Raw genomic sequence first — 22,819 nt, forward strand, 5'->3', positions numbered from 1 at the left:
AAGGATCATGAAATTCCAATAGTAAAAATCAATTCTTTGGGTACAAGAATGAAAGAATGTTCTTATTCAAGCCTCACATATCTTGGATTATAATTTTAAGATGAAAAGACTTGATTGAAAACTCTTCTTCACACTTTTGAGCTAAGTTTCTTGATACCTTTGACTTAGAGAACTTGATTCTTGAACAACTCGGTGAAATGTATAGAAGATTCTTGAATTTTCTTGGAGAAGATTTGGATTTGGAATTGGAGGAGAGAAACCCTAGCTCTAGATATTTCTTGGAAGAGATTGGAGAGAAAATGAATTGCGATTCTCTACTTGGATATATATTAGAGGACAAAATGGGAGGAAATGACCAAAATACGCTTGAGCAAATTATAGAACTGGAGCCCGAGTTTTGGCCATGGCGCAACGCGCCATGATCGCGGACCTTCACTAGATTTTGACTATTGGGAAACTGCTCAGTGGTGCGATGCGGTGAAATCGTGTTGTCACCTTAGTCGTGACCTAGAAGGGCACCGCGACACGGTGGAAATGCATTGGTGCACTGGAGTTTGACAATCCTAAAATTAAGCCTTAGCGCGACACATCAATATCGTGGAGGCTCACTGGAAAAATGACAATTGCCATTTTGGGCGAATTTGGTATAGATGGAAAGCTTATTCAATACTCTACATGAAAAAAATTAAAAATTAGAGAAATACAATATGGTATAAACATCAATAGCATTGGAAGTCATCCATATTCACTCAGAAGGCGGATTTAGGCTTAAGAAACGATCGGGGTATTATAATATCTCCCCCTTGGAAAATTTCGTCCTCTAATGTTGCTAGTTAGGCTCAAGATCAACGAGGAAACTAGAAATACTTTATGGGAACCATTTTCTCAACCAACTTACTTCACTCTAGATTTTTGAGTACTTCATAGAATGGACGAATCATAGAATGGATATCTATACAACTGAATAAGCTGGATTAGTAGGAAACTGAATTAAAGAAGAATAATACCCTCAGTTTGATTTGAACTTGTGGGGAAGAGATGGGGATAATTAACTCGCATATCTTCTTCTGCTTCCCAAGTAGCACCCTCAACTGATTGATTTTGCCACATAACTTTAACCAAGGGAACCTTGTTGTTTTTTAGTCTACGGACTGGATAATCTAGGATCTCAACTGGTACTTCATCATAAGAAAGACTATCCCGAATATATAAGCTCTCTGATGGTTCAACCACAATAGAATCACCAATATGCTTCTAAAGTATAGAAACGTGAAAGACAGGATGGGTAACTGATAACTCTGTAGGCAACTCAATCTCATAAGCTTCTTTCCCAACTCGATTCAAAACTCTATAAGGGCCAACATATCGGGCACTAAGCTTTCCTTTCTTTCCAAATCTTTTCACCCCTTTCATGGGAGAAATTTTCAAGTACACGAAATCATTAACTTCAAACTCAAGATCTCTTATTCTCACATCCGCATATGACTTCTGATGACTCTGGGCTATCTTCAACTTTTGCCTAATCAACTTAACTTTCTCCATGGCCTCGAACATAGCGTTAGGTCTAATCACAGCAACCTCACCCACTTCGAACTAACCTATGGGTGATCTACACCTCCTTCCATACAAAACCTCAAATGGAGCCATTCCAATACTAGCATGAAAACTGTTGTTATATGGAAATTCAATCAATGGCAAATAGTAATCCCAATTTCCTTTGAAATCAAGAACACATTCCCTCAACATATCCTCCAAAGTCTGGATAGTCCTCTCAGCTTGACTGTCTATCTGCAGATGAAAAACGGAGCTAAGATGAACTTGAGTGCCAAGACCCTTCTGAAAGGCTCTCCAAAATTGAGAAGTAAATTGAGTACCTCTATCGGAGATGATAGACAACGTAACTCTATGCCACCTGACTAACTCCCAGATGTACGCTAGCATAGTCCTTAGTGGTGAAATATGTATGTACTGGCAGGAAATGTGCTAACTTAGTCAACCTATCTACAACGACCCATATAGAATCATGATGATGATGAGAGAGAGGTAAACTGGTCACGAAATCCATATTCACTTCCTCCCACTTCTAAGTAGGAATGCCAAATTCTTACATCATACCAGTGGGTCTTTGGTGCTCAAGTTGCACACTTCTCTATGAACTTTGCTATATCCTTCTTCATACCATTCCACCAATAAATTTCCCAAATCACGGTACATCTTGGTAGCACCGGGATGAATAAAATACCGCGTGCTATATGCCTTAGCCATAATCCTCTGTCTCAAATGATCCATATCAGGAACAGACAACCCATTTTGAAGCCTCAATACACCATTTCCCCCTTGGGAGAAAACCTCCACCTTTTGGTCTTTAACTGACCCTTTTAGTTCGACCAAACGAGAATCTATATCCTGTTTCTCCTTCATTCCAAAACTAGAGAAGATTTGGAATTACTTTGAACCCAAAGATTACCCTCAGCTGAATCAAGAAATCTAACACCTAACCTAGCCATACAATTCACTTCGTGAACCAATTCCTTTTTATCATTCTCTACATGCGCTACACTGCCTATGGACGATCTGCTAGGGGCATTTGTCACTACATTGGCCTTGCCAGGGTGATACAACACGCTCATATCATAGTCCTTTAGTAATTCTAACCATCGTCTCGGCCGCAGGTTCAACTCTTTCTGAGTAAACACATACTGCAAACTCTTGTGATCCACAAAGACATCAACATAAACACCGTACAAGTAATGTCTCCAGATTTTTAAGGCAAAAACTGCTGCAGCTAGCTCAAGATCATGGGTTGGGTAATTCTTCTCATGAGGTTTCAACTGTCAGGAGGCATAGGCTATAACCTTACCCTTCTGCATCAAGACGCAACCCAACCTAACTCTAGAAGCATCACAATACACCATGAAATCATCTATACCATTAGGTAGGGTCATCACAGGGGCTGAAGTGAGTCGAGTCTTCAACTCCTGAAAACTCTTCTCATAAGAATCTGACCACTAGAATTTAACTTTCTTTTGGGTTAACCGGGTCAAAGGAGCAGCAATGGAGGAGAAACTCTCAATAAAATAAAGATAGTAACCAGCTAGACCCAAGAAACTCCTAATGTTAGATGGGGAAATAGGTCTAGGATAATTTTTCATAGCTTCTACCTTTTGAGGATCAACTCGAATACCTTCAGAAGAAATAATATGACCTAGAAAGGCAACTGACGTTAACCAAAATTCATACTTGCAAAATTTGGCAAACAACTGATGATCTCTAAGGGTCTGCAAGACAATTCAGAGATGATTTGCATGGTCATTTCCATTTCGAGAGTATACAAAGATATCATCTATGAACACAATAACAAATATATCCAGGTACTATCTGAACACCCAATTCATAACGTCTATAAAAGCTGCTGGGGCATTAGTTAGTCTGAAGGACATGACTAGGAATTCAAAATAACCATAACGAGTGCGAAAAGCTATCTTTGGAATATCACACTCTCTAAATTTAAGTTGGTAATAACCGGATCTCAAATCTATTTTCAAAAAATAACTGACGCCTTGTAGCTGATCAAACAGGTCATCAATTATGTGAAGAGGGTACTTGTTCTTGACTGTGACCTTGTTGAGCTGACGATAGTCAATGCATATACGCAATGAACCATCTTTCTTTCGCATGAATAGAATGGGTGCACCCTAAGGAGACATATTTGGCCTTATAAAACCCTTATCAAGAAGATCTTTAAGTTGCTCCTTCAAATCCTTAAGTTTTGCGGGGGCCATATGATATGGAGGAATAGAAATAGGCTGCATATAGGGAAGAAGATTAATCCCAAATTCTATCTCTCTATCGGGAGGTACCCCTGGGAGATCTTCCGGGAAAACATCAAGAAACTCATTGAGAATACTAATAAACTGAATAGTCAGAGTCTCAGACTTAGTGTCTTTAACTCGAACTAAAATATAGATACAACCCTTGGATACCAATTTCCTGGCCTTAAGGTAGGATATAAAATGACTCTTGGGAGCTACAGAACTTCCAGATCACTCAAAAACTGGCTCATTGGGAAACTAAAACTTGACTACATGGGTACGACAGTCTATAGATGCATAACAAGAGTGAAGCTAATCCATACCCAGAATAATGTCAAAATCAGCTATATCTAGCTCAATCAAGTCTGCAAACATAATTCTATTAAGGACAGTGATAGGACACTTCTTATACACTTGCTTAGCAATAATAGATTCACTTACTGGGGTAGAAACTAGAAAAGGCTCAGGAATCTTTTCATCACTAATTTCAAAATTCACAACCACCATCGGAGTCACATAAGAAAGACTTGACCCAGGGTCCATCAACACATACACATCGAAATAAAATACACGGAGCGTACCAGTAACAACATCTGGTGAATCCTCCTGCTCCTGGTAGGGTGGTATAGCATAAAAGCAATTCTGGCGTTGACCATTTACAGTACTAGACGAGGCACCCTAAGGAGGAGTAGGACAAACTAAAGAGGCTGGAGCACTAATAGCCTCACTATGAGGACGAACATCATGACTCCCCTATCTAGCCTATGGGCAATCCCTAAATCTATGGCCTAACTTACCGCAACCAAAACCACCCCTCCGATCGACTAAGCACTCACTAGGATGATCCCTACCATACTTTAGACATGGGGGAGGACGAGGTCTGTTACTCACACTGTCCTGGGACCTGGACATAGTAGGCCTATTACCCTGCCCCTGCCTAATTTTGAATGCGGGAGCACTGACTGATGAAGAAGCTGGCACAAGTGAACGGTTTTGGGACTAAGGGTGATTCCCTCTAGAAAATCTTGTCTGACCATATCCCTGCTGCTCTAATCTAACTCTCTTATTTGCCCTTACTCTATATCTCTCCTTTACCTTGTCTACTTTAATCTGCTGAGCATGAATTATTAGTCTTGAAAGGTCCATGTCCCTATTAAGCATAGCGGATGTACACTCTTTCACAACATAACCAGATACACCAGCCAAAAACTTACTCATAATTGTTCTAGAATCAACCATCATATCGGGAGCATACTTATATAACTTGTTAAACTTATGACAATACTCCTTAACTGCCATGGGGCCCTATCTTAATTTTATAAATTCTTCTAATTTCACTTACCTCTGCTCCAGGGGAAAGAATCTATCTAAGAACGCATCCTGACATAACTGCCAAGTCATGGGAGCGGAATCCTCCTCTCTACTTTTCTTCCACATCTCTACCCAATCATAAGCAACATCTTTCAAGCGATAGAAAGCTAGATCCACACTTTCTTCCTCCATTAAATGCATAATTTGGGTGATCTTTTTCATCTCATCAAGATACATTTATAGTTCCTCGCCTGTCTTTGACCCATAAAACTCTGGCGAATTCATCTGCATAAAATCACGAACCTGAGTTACCACTGAATTACCTTCCTGCTGAGGTAGAACTGTGGCCTGAACATGGGTCTGAGCATTGGTGGTAACCGCTTGAGCTAGCGCTTGAAAAGCTACCTGAAATTCAGCATGGGACACCGTCTCACATAAAGGATCAACGGGTTGAGGTCATTCGTTATTTCTATGAGCTCTGTAAGGAGGCATTTTTTGTCATAATAGAGCATGAATTAATAGCAGAGAGAAAAAATTGTAGGCAAGATAGACTTTTGAAAAAAAGAAACAACTTTTCCTAAAATGTCCCGTAGCCTCATGCTTATAGGTGTGCCGCGCTACACACCGATGATCAAGACTCTATGTAACGCAGCTCGTCAGACTCCCTAGGACTCTTCAAACCTTAGGCTCTGATACCAACCTTGTAATGACTAGAGAACTTATCTCGAGATGTCACATGGTGCTTAAGGTCACACGTGGCCTCAAGCTAACCCTCTAAACCTGTCATCACTTTCAGATCTCACTCTATCACTAATCATGCTAAATAGGAAAGAATAATCATGTCATAAATATACTTGAATATAAAGAAATACTGGCTTGTACAAATAAAATACTAAAAGTTCTATACATAGTGGTACTCTAGTCTGACAAAGCCTCTACTATAAAAGACTGAGGAGCCATTGGGACCGATCCCCAACTGACTCGCCTGAACTGAAAAGAAACAACCATCTACTATCAAGGCAAAAATCAGGGACATAGGTCCTCGAACCATAAGGACTCATAAACTGTAAGAATTTAGATAGAGGTACTCAATGATCATTGTTGCCGCTGAGACTGAGCACCTGAACCTACATCACGAGAAAATATAAAACATAAAAGAGTATGGGAATCAGTACTTGGGATTATACTGAGTATGTGGGGGTGTATGCAACACTTTTAAACAATATCATAAATGTAAAATAAAGTAATGCATGCTGACAATAATGACTCTCTTCGCTAGAATTTCTTGGAACATAATTTTCATAAATCATCAATAATAACACATACTTTACAAATCTCATAAATTATTTGATTCAACTCAAACTCTTTAACTCATGACTTAGAGTGACTTGGTAACTCAAGAAACTTAGACTATTATGGACTTAGGAGTTTCTTATAACCGACATAAACCATGTGAGCAGCATGGAGTCCAACGTTTTTCCCTCCTAAAAAAGAAACCCCACATTGGCGGGAGCTTTATACTCTTTCCAGGGAGTATAACCTCAAAATCATCTCTGTGATCACAAACTCGACTCTTTGGCTCTCAAATCTCAATCCTCTAGTGGACGTAGTTCTGGGTAAGTAGGATATGCTGAATATACACTTCCCACTCAGTGCTAAATACTCCTCCCAAACTCAGCTCAAAACGCGTTAGGAAATCCACCTTAATCATCTCAAGGGTCTATCATAAAGACCAAATCATAAATATATCTCCTCTGTAAATCATATACAACTTGTGAATTCCTAACTCGACTCAAACCTAAATAGTCTTTCTCAACATCAAGTACACTTGCTTATCAAATCATATCAAGTATCAAAAGCTTCAAGAAAACATCATAGGACTTATTCTTAACCCTCAAGCTCAATATCGATATATATTCAATACTCAATCTTCTTATGGAAAAGCATAACTCATGACAGTTATCTTAAATCACTTAGAAATCATCAATACATAATAATAAAATACAATTCATGGCATAAATTCTTAATTTAAGAAATATGATGGTAAAATAATCATAAATATCAAACTTAATCAACTCAAATCTCATAAATCATAAATAAATAAATTTAGGTGTAAACCCACTTACAAGGATCATGAAATTCCAATAGTAAAAATCAATTATGTGGGCACAATAATGAAAGGATATTCTTGTTCAAGCCCCACATACCTTGGATTATAATTTTAAGATGAAAAGAATTTATTGGAAACTCTTCTTCGCACTTTTGAGCTAAGTTTCTTTACACCTTTGACATAGAGAATTTGATTCTTGAACAACTCGGTGAAATATATGGAAGATTCTTGAATTTTCTTGGAGAAGATTTGGATTTGGAATTGGAGGAGAGAAACCCTATCTCTAGATATTTGTTGGAAGAGATTGGAGAGAAAATGAGTTGATCTTCTCTACTTGGATATATATATAAAGGCCAAAATGGGCGGAAATGAACAAAATACCCTTGAGCAAATTCTAGAACTGGAGCCCAAGGTTTGGCCTTGCTGTGACGCGCCATGATTGAGTACCTTCACTAGATTTTGACAATTAAGAAACTTCTCAGTGGAGTGATATGGTGAGATCACGTTGTCACCTTGGTCGTTACCTGGAAGGTCACCATGATGCTATGAAATTGTGTTGGTGAACTGGAATTTGAAAATCCTAAAATTAAGCCTTGGCGCGATGCGTTAATATCATGGAGGCTTACTGGAAAAATAATAATTTTCGTTTTGGCTGGCTCCGCGATGCACTAAAGTACCAGGTGGCACACTACCTCACTAAAATGGCTCTAACTTTTCACTAAATATCGGATTTTGGAAAATTTGGTATCGATGGAAAGCTTATTCAATGCTCTACAAGGCAAAGAAGTATAAATTAGAGAAATAAAATGACATAAACATCAATCACTTTGAAAGTCATCCATATTCACTCAAAAGGTTGATTTAGGCTTAAGAAATGATTGGGGTATTATAAGGCTTAGTCATCCATATTATTTCAAGAGCTTTTGGAGCAAAAGATCTAGGGTTTCATCTTGGGGCTTTCTTTGGTGATTTTCTTCTATTATCTTTCTTGATTTAAGGCATGTGTCTATTCCCTACTTCTGATTCATAAAAAAGCATGGATTTTATAGTTGTTTTCATGGTTTCAATGTTGCATGGTTTATGGCTTTCAACTATTAATTGGGGGTTTTATTTATAATGGCTTGGTTACGGTTACCTATGGTTTAATTATGCTTTTATATGCATTAATGGTGGTTTTGAGCAATTGAATCACATGGTAATGGTTTAATGTTCTTGGGAATTATTTTTTGTTATATTATGCCCCCAAGGTGTTTGATAAAATACTTGTAAAGATATATCCATTTAATTGACTTTTTTAAATGAAACTCTTGCTTGATTTTAGATTATGCATGAAACTATAAATGGTATAAATTGTTTACAAAGGTTAAAGGCTTATTGGTTTTGCTTGTGGAGTACATGGAAGTCTCCCAAGAGGTTAATATGGTAAACAGAAAGGGCACTTGAGAGTCCTCTTAACCTAAATGATTTGGCTATGGATAAATCTTGCAAATATGGTTGGTATGATGATACCATTAATAAATGGTAATTGGATTATTTGGACATGGTTTTAATTTGGGCATTAATGGAGGGATATGTAACTAAGTTATGGAATGTGGAGGTTCCGGGGGGACCAAAACTGGAAACTCATATTTACTGATATGAGGGGGTCCTTGATAGCCATGTGGGAGTGTCACATTTTATATTGGAGGGATGTACTAGTCATCCCATGGGATATTTCCTGATTCTGTTACTACCCACACTAGACCTTTTTAGTAGGGGAGCTGAACCCATACGGCCTATGGGTGTGGTTAACCACAAGGTTACACAGCCCAAGTAAAAGGTTTTAAATGCATGCTAAAATGAATTCCCTTTCCTAAAACTTATGTATATGTATGATTGTATGCATAATGGATGGTTTTACTTGGTTGTTTATATGACATTACTTTATTCTTATTCTGAGATACATGCTAGCCATTACTCACTAACCCGTCTACTGGTGGATGTATAACCATGCTATGCAGGAATCGGCCGTTTGACTCCTCCAACATAGTGATTGAATTTGGGACAATATTTGGATTAAAGTGGTGATCTTCCATCTTTTCAAAAGGCTCTATTTCATGGTATGGATAGTCTTAGACATTTTGCTTTTATTTTGGATATTAGTTTTAGCCATGGTTGGGGGCATATCCCAATAGGATATTTGTATTCTTTTGGATAGAGGCTTTATGGTACTTCTAAGGGTTGGTATGGGTGAGATTGGTATTGGTGTCGACCTTAGATTGGCATTGGTGTTGGGGATAACATCATTGGATGATATTGTTGTTGTTTGATCGTATTACATTTTGGGATTGATTATTATATCATGTTTTGATGTTATCTTTGGTTTGGTATGATATGTATGGTTGGGTTAGTATGGTTAGACTCGATTGGGTTGGTCACGGTCGTAATCCTATCCCAGAGTCATGATGTGAACAATAATGCTATCTTGTTAAATTTAGCTCATCTAAGGCTGTTAAAGGTCGTTAGGTTGGGTTAAGGAGGCAGTCCCTGGTATTGGTTGGACTTGGGATGCCCATTAAGTCTAGGCCATGGTTCGGGTTAAGATAAGTTGATATAAGAGCTTTAGGTTCATGGTCAATTGGAAAGTCCATAAAGTCGTGTCAAGTAGAGTCTCTTTTAGGGGTATGTAGTGCTTCACACTCATAAGAGAGAGGCTGCAAGAAATTTAGGAATATTTTACTCTCTTGAAATTCTTAGTCCTGGAATCCTCTCTAATCCTTTGTTATTTGTCTTTCAGATCATGCCTCCTTGATATGGAATGTAAAAAAAATCCTTCTTCCTCATCTGGGAATAATGATGAAGGGGTACCTCCTACATATAGAGTACATCTTCAATCTCATGGTCCTATTCCTGATTGTGCTGGAGTTCCTCTTATTCCTCCTACTGCTCCTCAGGTCCCTTAGCATAACGTGATGAATCTAGAGTTTTGCCAAACTATCCATATTATTGCTTAGATGGTCGCTACTCAGGACGAGCAGGGTATGACTAGTTCTTTATCTGATGAGGCCACAAGGGTTGGTCAATTTATGAAGATGGGTCCTTCTACTTTTATAGGAGTGAAGGTGGAGGAATACCCATAGGGCTTCTTGGATAAACTGGAGAAAATTTTTTAGGTTATGCAAGCTTCTGATTTGGAGGGAGTTAGTTTTGCAGCTTATCAGCTCAAAGATGTTGCTTATCAGTAGTATGAGGAGGGACAAAGACAAGGGTGATATAGAGGGGTAAGGGTTGTGGGAGGCCTTTTCTAATGCCTTTATGGATTGTTTCTTTCCTTAAGAATTGAGGGAATCTATGATGGAGGAGTTTGTGAACCTCAGGAAAGGGAGGATGTCAGTAAAGGAATATGCCTTAAAGTTTCATCAGTTGTCAAAGTATGCTCCTGATTTGGTGGCTAATACGAGGCAAGGATGAGGGGTTTGCTTCTGGCTAAATAGAGATCAGATTTTGGAGAGCAAGAATTTTTTTCTCTTTAAGGATATGGACATCTCTAGGTTGACTATTCATATGCAATAGGTTAAGGATGAGAAGAAAAAGTAGGCAAGATTAGAGATAAGCAGGAAAAGCGAGGAAAATTTTTTTATCAAGGAGGTGTGCAATCTCAGGGTGGTATAAATAGTGAAAAGTGGTAGAAAAAAAGTTGGGGCATTCTGGTTCCTTCTCTATTGCTAGTGCTCCTTACCCACAGCAGTCGAGTGACCGGCGTTACCAAGGTAGTGATATTTCTCGAGATTAGGTTACCCAATCTCAGGCGAGCAGAGGTTAGTCTGTTTCTTTATGCCTCTTTGTCAGTTCTACGATTATTCTATGAGGAAGGTAGAAATAAGTGCTTTAAGTGCGGCCAGATAGGCCATCGACTAAAGAATTGTCCGGTCAATAAGGTTGCTACAGGGGCAAATAAGATTTTGGTGGGTCCATCTTCTGCTCCTACACCTGGTGGTGTGGTATCTGCTTCTGTTACTGCTTCTGGTTCTAGTGTTGGTTAGAATAGATTGTATGCATTGGTGTCCCAATAGGAATTCGAGGCATCACCTGATATTATTACTGGTAGGTTACAGCTCTTTTCCCATGACATATATTATTTGCTTGATTCGAGCTCCACTCTTTTTTATGTGACTTCTTATATAGCTGTGTCTTTTGGTTTTGATTCAGAAATAGTTTTGGATCCTTTTTCTATTTCTACCCTGGAAGGAGACTGTTATTCTTGAATGGGTCTGTGTGTGGTATCTGTTGGTAACAGAAAGACCTTGGTAGATCTATTTGAGTTGGGAATGGTGAATTTTGATATGATTTTAGGTATGGATTGGTTGTATTCTTGTTATGTGTCTTTAGACTGTCGGACTCATAAGGTCATCTTTAGGTTCCTTGGTGAGCCAGAAATGGAATGATAGGGTTGTTCTTTAGCTCCCAGAGGAAGATTTATTTCTTATCTTAGAGCTCGAAGGTTAATATCTAAAGGGTGTATTTATCACTTGGTTTGGGTTAAGGATTCTAACTCAGAAGGTCCTTTGTTATAGTCAGTCCCGGTAGTTAATAAGTTTGCAAAGATCTTTTCAGATGATCTTCCTAGTATTCCTTCGGATAGAAAAATAGAGTTTGGTATTGATTTGCTTTTGGATACTCATCCAATATCTATTCCTCCATATATAATGGCTTTGATTGAGTTAAGAGAATTTAAGGAGCAAATTAAGGATCTTCTGTATAAGGGGTTTATTCATCCTAGTATTTCTCCGTTGGGTGCACTAGTGTTGTTCGTGCGCAAGAAGGATGGTTGCCTTAGGATGTGCATTGACTACATGCATTTGAACAAGTATCCTCTCCCAAGGATAGATGATTTGTTTTATCAGTTATAGGGTTCCAAGTTTTTTTCCAAGGTAGATCTTCGGTCTGGGTACCATCATCTTAAGATTAGAGAGGTAGAGATCCCTAATATGAATTTTTATACTCGGTATGGGCATTTGAGTTCTTGGTAATGTCATTTGGATTGACAAACACTTCGGCAGTATTTATGGATTTGATGAACAAGGTGTTTAGGCAGTATTTGGATCTATTTGCCATTGTGTTTATTGATGGCATTCTGGTGTATTCTAGGAGTGACGTGGATTATGCTAATCACCTTCGTGTGGTGTTGTAGACCTTAAATGAATAATGGTAGTTTTCCAAATTCTCTAAGTGTGAGTTTTGGTAGAATTCTGTGACTTTCTTTGATTACATTATTTCTAGTGAGGGGATAATAGTTGATCCTCAAAAGGTTGCTGTGGTGAAAAAGCGGCCTAGGCCCATGACTCCATCCAATATTCAAAGCTTCTTGGGTTTAGCTGGGTAATATAGGTAGTTTGTAGAAAGCTTCTCGTCGATATCTGCTCCTTTAACTAAGTTAACTTAGAAGAAGGTTACTTTTCTTGGTTGGATGCATCTGAGGGGAGTTTTGAGAAATTGAAGGATAGGTTGACGTCGGCTTCGATTTTGACCTTGTCGGAAGGCAATGATGGGTTTGTGATTTATTGTGATGTATCTTGAGTAGGGATTGGTTGTGTTTTGATGCAGCATGGGAAGGTAATTGCCTATGCTTCCAAGCAGTTAAAGGTGCATGAGAGGAATTATCCTATTCATGATTTAGAGTTGTTGGCGGTTGTGTTTGCTTTGAAAATATGGCGGCATTATATGTATGGTGTTCACGTAAATATATTTTCTAATCATAAGAGTCTTCAGTTCATATTCACACAAAAAAAGGTTAATCTTAAGCAAAGGAGATGGCTTGAGCTTCTCAAAAACTATGATATAAGTCTTTAGCACCACCCAGGTAAGGCTAACGCGGTTGCCTATGCTCTTAGCAGGTTGCCTATGGGAAGTTTAGCTCATGGAGAGGAAGGCAAGCGGGAGTTGGTGAAAGATATTCACTATTTGGCCAATCTTAGAGTTCGTCTCTTGAATTCTAATGATGGTGGTATGATGGTACAAGAAGTGGTTCGATCGTCACTTGGTGCAGAGATTAAGGAGAAGCAAGTGTTAGATTTGATCTTGATGAAAATCAAGAGTGATGTTGGTGGACAAAAGGTGGTGGTGTTTAAGATTAGTGGTCGTGGTACTTTGCGGTACAATGGAGGTTGTGTATTCTGAATGTCGATGGGTTGAAACAAAGAATTTTGGCTGAGGTTCATGAGTCATGCTATGTTGTTCATCCTCGTTCGACAAAGATTTATCATAATCTTAAGGAGATTTATTAGTAGAATGGTATAAAGAGAGATATGGTTGATTTCATGGCCAAGTGCATGGTGTGTCAATAGGTTAAAGTTGAGCACATGAGGCCTGGTGGGTTGCATCAAGAAATAAAGTTGCCTGAATGGAAATAGGGGATGATCAATATAGATTTTGTTATCGGTGTTCCTCGGTCTCAAAATCATTTTAATTCTATTTGGGTCATTGTATATAGGATGACCAAGTCTGCTTACTTTTTGCCAGTAAGGACAATGTTTTCAGCAGAGAATAATGCAAAGTTGTACTTCAAGAGATTGTGAAACTGGAAGGGGTGCCTGTTTCGATTATTTCTAATTGTGGTACGTAGTTTACCTCTTATTTTTTATGGTCTTTTCAAAAGGGATTGGGGACTAAGGTTAGTTTGAGTACTATGGTCAAGCGGAGAGAACTATTCAGACATTAAAGGATATGCTTCGGGCATGTGTAATTGATTATGGTGGAGGTTGGGTTGAGCATCTACCTTTGGTGGAGTTTGCTTACAATAATAACTATCATTCTACTATTGTTATGGCTCCTTTCGAGGCATTGTATGGTAGGAGGTGTAGATCTTCTATTGGATGGTTTGAGCTTGGTGAGGTAGATATGTTTCATCCTAATTTGGTCTATCAAGCTATGGAGAAGGTGAAGATAATTCAGGATAGGCTTAGAACTAGCTAGAGTCACCAAAAGTTGCAGAAATTAGACGTAGAGACTTGGAGTTGGAGGTTAGGGACAAGGTGTACCTAAAGGTATCTCCCATGAAGGGAGTAGTGCTTTTTGGCAAGAAGAAGAAGCTCAGTCCTCGGTTTATTGGTCCTTATATGATTTTGTAGAGAGTGGGAAATATTGCTTAGAAGTTAGAGTTGCCTGCAAATTTGGGTTTGGTTCATCCGATCTTTTATGTTTCCATATTAAGGAAGTGTGGTAGTGATCCTTCTTTGGTTGTTCCTTTGGAAGGGTTGGATATCTTGGGTTCTCTTTCTTATGAAGAGGTCTTGGTTGAGGTATTGGATAGGCAAGTTTGTCGGTTGTGGACCAAGGTGTGGCTTTGATTAAGGTTCTGTGGTGAAACCATAAGGTAGAAGAAGTTACGTGGGAAGCAGAAGAGGACATGAAGTTCAAGTACCCGCATTTGTTTTCTACTCCTAGTATTCGTGCGGAAGGTATGAGTTCTTGAACAATCTTTATTTTCTGAGTGTGTTAACGAAAAGATTAATATCTTTGCCTCTTTCTTTTCAAACTTTGTTAAAGGGATGTTTGATAAGGCAAATGGCTCTGTGTGTGCTTATCTCTACCTTGGCCGTAATTTGGGGACAAATGTTCCTATTGAGGAGAATGTTACATCCTGGGTTTCGGCCTTAGAAATTTGCCTCAAAAACCTTTCTCCGGACCCAATATGACTCATGGATACGAGCTGTATATTGGGGTACAATTAGTATGGTCCTATCATATGCTGACCAGTATTAGTTGGTGGGATGGTTTTGATCACTAGAATAGTCATAACTTAAAGGTATGAGTCGTAAGGCTTGGATACGAGTTGTATCGGTGACTCGTATGGTAGGCAGTAATTGATCCTCTTGGAAATTTATTCTGACAGGGATACGAATCATGGGTACGGATTGTATGCTGAGGTTACAACTTAGTTGGAGGAGTCGTATACTGGACAGTGTCTGATCTATGGTTAAGGCCTGGGTACGACTGGTGGGAACCAATTGTAAAGAAGGGTAAGACTCGTAAGAAGGTCAGTCGTATCCCTGTGATGGGTTCTTAAGGGACTTAAGTAGGAGTATTCTGGACATTTCTTTACTTACCATAATTATGACCCACGACTTCTAATACACTTAGGAGGTTATTTACCCTATTATTCTATTCATTAACACAAAAAAATTGTTCCTAGACATTCAATATTACTTTTAAGAGCTTTTGGAGCAAAAGACCTAGGGTTTTAACTTGGGGATTGCTTTGGGGCTTGCTTTGGTGATTTTCTTCCATCATCTTTCGTGGTTTAAGACATGTGTCTCTTCCCTACTTCTTATTCATAAAAGGGCATGGATTTTATGGTTGTTTTCATGGTTTCAATGTTGCATAGTTTATGGCTTTCAACTATTAATGGGGGGTTTTGTTTATAATGGCTTGGTTACGGTTCCCTATGGTTTAATTATGCTTTTATATGCATTAATGGTGGTTTTGACCAACTATACACGAATTCTCTTTCCCAAAACTTATATATATATATGGTTGTATGCATAATGAAAGGTTTTACTTGGTTCTTTTGATGGCATTACTTTATATTTTCGGAAGGCTCCATTTCATGATATGGATACTTTTAGACATTTTGCTTTTATTTTGGATATTGGTTTTGGCCATGGTTGGGGGCATGTCCCAATTAGATATTTGTATTCTTTTGGATAAAGGCTTTGTGGTACTTATGGGGGTTGGTATGGGCGTGATTGGTATTGGTGTCGGCCTTAGCATTGGCATTTGTGTTGGGACTGACATCATTGGATGATATTGTTGGTTGTTCCATCGTATTACGTTTTGGAATTGATTATTATATTATGTTTTGATGTTCTCTTTTGTTTGGTATGGTATGGATGGTTGGGTGTGTATGGTTAGACTTGGTTGGGTCAGTTACGGTTTTGATCCTATCCCAAAATCATAATGTGAACAATAATGCTATCTTGTCTTATGTTCAAAATTCAGCTCATCTAAGGTTGTGGAAGGTGGTTAGGTTGTGTTAAAGGGCAGTCCCCTATCTTGGTTGGACTTGGAATGCCCATTACGTCTAGGCCCTGGTTCTGGTCGTGACACAATACAACTAAAGTCTAGAATAGTTAATACATTTGTCTCAAATACTAAAGACTAAATATAAAAGGTAGAGGGAAAATGAGCAACTCTAAGTCCAAGAGCTCCCCTTATCTCTAGAAATCAATCACCACGAACAGCGATCCACAATGATAGCTAGTACTGAAATCTTCACTAAAAAGGTACAAAAGTGTAGTATGAGTACGAAAATAATGCGTACTTAGTAGGCATTATCAACCAACTGAGCTAAATCATGATATAAGAATGTTGAAATGCCAGATAATCATAACTAAGTCAAGGTACAAAATCGAACCTGAATCATCTTTACCATCACTGTATATAATGAGTAATTAAATCAGAATAACGGTATAACATAAGACATCAACACAAGTCAATATCGTCATACATAAGAATTAGACTATTCGGAATAATAATGCATCATAAAGAATCAGCACAAGTACAATGTTGGCTCCCATACATCAACTGGTACATAAAGTAAAGAACTCATCATAGCATCCTATACCATTGGAGAGTACACCCAATAGAAATATAAAGGAATCTAATCAACAATGTATCTAAACTCCATAATTATAAACAATCAAACGTTCACCAACATTTTGCAATTATCATCACCATTCATAATTGAACAACATATGACAAAATATTCATAACCATAACAATACCATCATTTAGACAAATATATCCTAGATGCACACTACTCGCTCTTTATTATCTAGATAATGCTTATTAACTAATCTAATTTTCATCATATAACCTCTAATTATTACTTAACAACTATTCACCACATAATCACTATTCATGGGTCAACAAATAGTCATTATTCTCCAACTAGCCAATATATAGCATCTAGCCAAAATTCACCACTAAACCATATTTATCAACTAGCTTATATTTACTTCTAGCCATCACAAGCTCACTAATCACCATTTATCCAATAACCGCTAATCACTAATTATTCACTATTTATTTATTAACTAAACACTATTTAGTAACTAGCATCACTAATGCACAAATCTTCTTTTGGCTACTAGTCATCATCATCGACTAAATAATTATTGTCAACTAATCATCATTGCTACAAGTCATTATTTATGCTAAATATTATTATAGATTAAGCATCATTATTACTAGTCGTCAATACCACTAGTCCTCATTATTGCTAAGGTTCGACTATTCATAAATCATTGTTAACCACTTAAACAATATCCACCACTAGCCACCCTTTCAACCTTAAATTAACAACTATACAACTTTATACCTTTATCACTAGAATACTATAACCGGTATCTCTAATATCAACACTATACCCAACTATACAAAAGCATATATAAACATATAATAGTCATATGTAGGGCTAGCCAGACTCAAACCGGTAGATGTACACATAGGAACATCAATAATCATTCTCCGACCTTGTCAGGTATCAATACATCATCATAATCATCTTTTGGCCTTATCAAAGATCATCATAAAATCCTCCAACTTTGTCGGGCATCATCTTATCATCATAATATCCTCCGTCCTTTTCGGGCATTATCATATCATCATAATATCCTCCGGCTTTGTCGGTTATCATCATATCATCATAATATTCTCCGACCTTGTCGGGTATCATCATAATATCCTCTGGCCTTGCCGGATACCATCATATCATCATAATATCCTTCGGCCTTATCGGGTATCATCATAATATCCATATTAATATCAATAATAAAGAGTAATCCTCATGATGGCTTAAGTAAAGTACAAGCCCCATGAGGGCTAAAGTAAAGAACAAACCCACGAGGGCTAAAGTAAATAAACATAAAAGGAGAAGCAAGAAGTGCATACCACCATCATACATCATCCATCATCAATGTCACATTATCAATAAGTATATATATAACAGGAATATTATAAACTATATACTATCATCGGGTTTTCCCCGAATCACATATTCTTAATGCCAACATCTTTCTCTGTCTCATACCAGAGAGACAAGTATATAGATACGTATAATAAGCAACAAAGGCATTAGCACAAGTAATCCAATAATGAGGTATCATGAGTCCAAGCATAATCTATATAATAACTTCACATGTAGTCAATAAGAATTCCTTTAGCACCATTAACATTATTATTTCTAATATTGACAATAAGGAAGATTTCCAATATGATTATTAGCATAATTATTAAGCATAGCGCGAATACTAGCCTAAACAAGGGCGTGATCAATAATGTAGACAAGGGTTTAGTAAAAAATGTGATCAATGGCTCATCATTTCATAACCAATAGTCTAGTCAATTAGACCATGAGCATACCGGTAAGCGACATCATAAAAAATGGCCCATTACTCGCATATTTATTGGCTTAACATTAGCACAAAGGTAGTTTATCGCTAACTTAAGCAATATCAAATATATGGAATAATCTATAGCTTATTCATAACATAGTCAATAACATAACTTATGGGTTAGGTCATATCATAGTCAAGGGCTCATTCGATAGCATGATCGTTAGCCCAATCAATAGCCAATCATGATAACATAATCAATAGCTCGTCATAAGCTTTAGCCAATAAAATATGCATAAGGCATAATCACTTAAGCATTTTCCAATGCCATTCATCCTAACCAACAAGTTCGTCAATATTAACTCATAAGGAAACTCTAGCATTTACTAAGCGTACAAGGGCTCAAGAGATCTAATCTTCAATATTGTTTTAAGGTGGGTCAAAGATCCTACTTCTAAATCCTCAAAATATATTCTAAGTAAATTTCTACCCTGTACTAGGCTAAGGTATCTAAATCAACTCTTAGATGTATAGCAAGCTACAATAAAACTTAAGGTATATATTCCTCTCAATCAACTTTCACTAAGTCCAATGGAACTAAGAAAACCTTCAGTAGTATAAGCATCTAAGACCAACTTACTCTCAGTATGAGTAACTAGAGAATTTAACCAAATATTGAGTAATTAAGGCATTCTCATGTTAACATGAGTAATGGAGTTTAATCCACCTAAGGTCTAGGAAAGAAAGTCAAGCATTTCAATTCTAATATTTCGTAAAGCCTAAAAGGTCCAACTAACCCATATCTTGAATTTCATCAATCCAACACCTAAATCCTATCCCAATCTTACAAAATATCACAAATATACTATGAAAGAGATCATTCTAAAAAGGAATAAACCTAGCCTACTTCTACGCCGAAGAAAGCTTAATAATATGCTAAACCTTTGCTTTTCCCTTTCAAGAAGCCTCTTAAAGATGCCAAGCTATAAAAAACAATCTACTCATCAATACGAGCATAATAATCCCCATATTGCACTATTCTGCTTTAGGTCCAAAAATCATGCCAAAACCCCATGTGGGTCCTACTTACGAAAATCATATTTTTAAGACCAACCCAAAATGATATCGAGCTCATGGAATCAAAACCCTCAAAAATAGGTTAAAACCAAACAAACTTTGGGCTAAAATCAAGCTCTAAGTGATTTGGGGCTTTGGTAAAAAATTCAAGAAATTTAAGCATGAATGGAGGATTCTTGCCTTAAATCGGAAGATATTCACAAGAATATGTGTTAATCATGCTCCCAAGTCACCTCAAGACTCAATTTTAAGTTAGCACACTCTTTTTAGGATTTTTAAGTCTCAAAGATAAATGAGAAATGCCTAAAACGCAGCCTAGGGAGTCCTTTCATACATATACTTGGTGTCCAGTTATGGCTACCGCACAATAGGGTGTGCGACTATTTATGTTTATAAGTAGGTATGGCGATCACCAACCTCCGTTATGTGATCGCATCACTTTCTGTCAGTGAAAACTTGGAAAATTCTAAGTTTCTGCCAATGACTTGGGATTCATTCGGAATCCAAATTACATAAATGAACTATGTAACCACACTAAATTTGATGTTTCAAATACAATGACAAATTCAAATTTTTCATCCAAAGTTGTTCCAACCAAATGTGGGTCCCGCACCTAAATTTCCAATTTTTCAAATTTTCGACCATAAGCCAAATTAAACTCGGGTGCATCGAGACCAAAACCAAAGATCTACCTAGACCAAAGTCAATATTTTGGAGCTACTGATGCAGTCAGAATTTGCATTCAAGATCGTTTTACTGAATTTTTTGCCTGGTGGCCATTTGAAACCAGTGAAGACTTTCAAATAAGGAATTGGTTCTAAGAACTAACGAACTATCTAGTAACTGAACTGTCAGCTCTAGCAAGTCATAAGTGACTTAGGGTAGCTATGGAAAGGCTCTAATGGCAAAAATGAGTGGAAATACAGAAAATGACCTGGAGGGTCATTACAAATTCATTGGGGACAAAGTGACTAAGTTTTTCTTGATATCTATTGACTTTTATTTATGCTTGCGCCAAACCGTTATGCTTGTATTCACCTTGTTCTACCCATTGTTTTTATTCACAAGTGAAACAATTTTTTTGACTTGACTTCCTCTTTTTCCTTTTCTTCCAATCATTCTCTTTCTGCACGCTTGCACCCACTAATTTTTATTCATTAACACCCACTATTTTCATATCTAATTTCATTTGTTATTGATTCTACAATAGCCACCCTCAATTAGACAATTTGTCTAAGCTGAGGTATATGATGTCCACGAAGGACCATGGCCAAAATAAGGGTTCAAAGATAAAATCAGAAGACAAGTAGCTATTTAATAAAGATGGAGGAATCATCTCAAAAGAGGGATCAAAGGTGTTTATTTTCATTATTTGGTTGGTATTTAAGGGTAAATGGACAAGATTTAAAACATGGATTGTGATCCTCTCCTAACTCTCTAACATATAACCTAATAGAATGGATTGGGCAGGTTCTAGATGTGTTGACACAGTAAGAAAGAAAAAAGATATGCTCACACACTCTTGGCATTGAATAACACTATAACTACCAGATATCAGATTCATACTCAAGCTTAAGCAAAAATTACCAACTCATATATCACTAATTACAAGCACAGATCCACATTGGTCAATTCAACAAAAATTGAGCATACATGTAACAAAAAAATTTAATGAGTCTATATTTCAAAGCAATTAACATCAACTGCAATGCATTCGCTATCATATTTTTTCTTATAAAATATATAAAAATGACATAAAACACCTTAAATATGTTTACTTCATAGCACACAAAGGAAAAAAACATGGAAAGAAAAAACCTCGTATGGACACAATACCCTCACCCCCATCAAAAATCAATGCCTTATCCTAAATGCATTACAAATAAAATAACAAAGAACTAAAAGGAGGATGTACCAGTGGTGCGCTAGGCAATTATTTCATGGGACATAGAGTGGGATGCAACATCAGTCACATCATTATTTGCAGTGGGACCAGGAATAACTGGTGCACTCAAAGTTGTAGTTGGTGGAGTAAAAGACTCTATGGTTAACACAGTAGCCTCAACTTCCCCAGGTGGGAGATTGGAGAAAGCAACCATCGCTCAAGCCCTTAATGCTTCTTTTTGTGGTTTATTTGCGACTTTTTCTTTTAACTTGCCTATTTTAGATCTTTCTTCACATGCTTTCTTCTCTTTCTCTCAATCCTTTCAAGATCTTCTTATCTCTTTTTCTTCTCTTACTTTTTTTTTTTTTGGCTTTGAGAGGTTTTCAAGTTAGATCATATAAATTTTCTTATTTCTTCTCTGACTCCTTATTATCCTGAGTTGGATATGCTAAGGCTGGTCTATTTTTCAATGTCGTGATATTTGCTTGAGATTTCTCCAATTTTGCTTTAAACTTGTCCATTTCTAGTACATTCATGGCCTTAAATCTCTCATTAGTTTGGCTCACCATGTTATTAATAAGACCGTAGAGTATATCATACGACACCAAAGAATCTTATATTGTTCAGTACCCAAATGGTTCAAACTGCTTTGCAAAAAGTTTTAGCTACATGTCAAATTGTTGACCCTTCTTAACAATTTTACTGAAGTTATGAAAAGTAAATACATATTTTTTAACTTGTGTGGTATCAGCTTCAATAACCGTTATCTCAGCTATAGGCATAGTTCTTGCAGTGGAAATAGTGAGTGGAGCCATTGAGAGAGATAAATGCATACCTGAGGTAGAGCATGAGGCCTCTATAGTTTCAGTGGGATGTTTGACTATCATCCCCTAAAGTTGTGTGTTTGCTCGGTCATAGTGCAGCTTACCCTTATCCTTCAATCTCTCAAAATTTTGTGTATTGGTGGTAAATGTTTCATCATCAATACAAGTCGGCATATATATATATATATATATATATATATATATCCTCGCACAATCATGTGATCAAGCATGGGAAAGAATATGGAGTGTCATGTTTTGTTGCTCGAATTTCAATTTATCTTCTATGATCTTACCAAATTTATCTTGAAACTAGACATCAAGATTGAAACCTACATTGCTTGATCATAGCTTATGTTGTTATCTCCACTGGTAGGCATCAACCAAAACCTCACTAGTGCCCGCCAATACTTTTCTACAAAACATAGGGA

This window comes from Capsicum annuum, chromosome 11, assembly GCF_002878395.1.
Source record: "Capsicum annuum cultivar UCD-10X-F1 chromosome 11, UCD10Xv1.1, whole genome shotgun sequence".
NCBI classification, from domain to species: domain Eukaryota; kingdom Viridiplantae; phylum Streptophyta; class Magnoliopsida; order Solanales; family Solanaceae; genus Capsicum; species Capsicum annuum.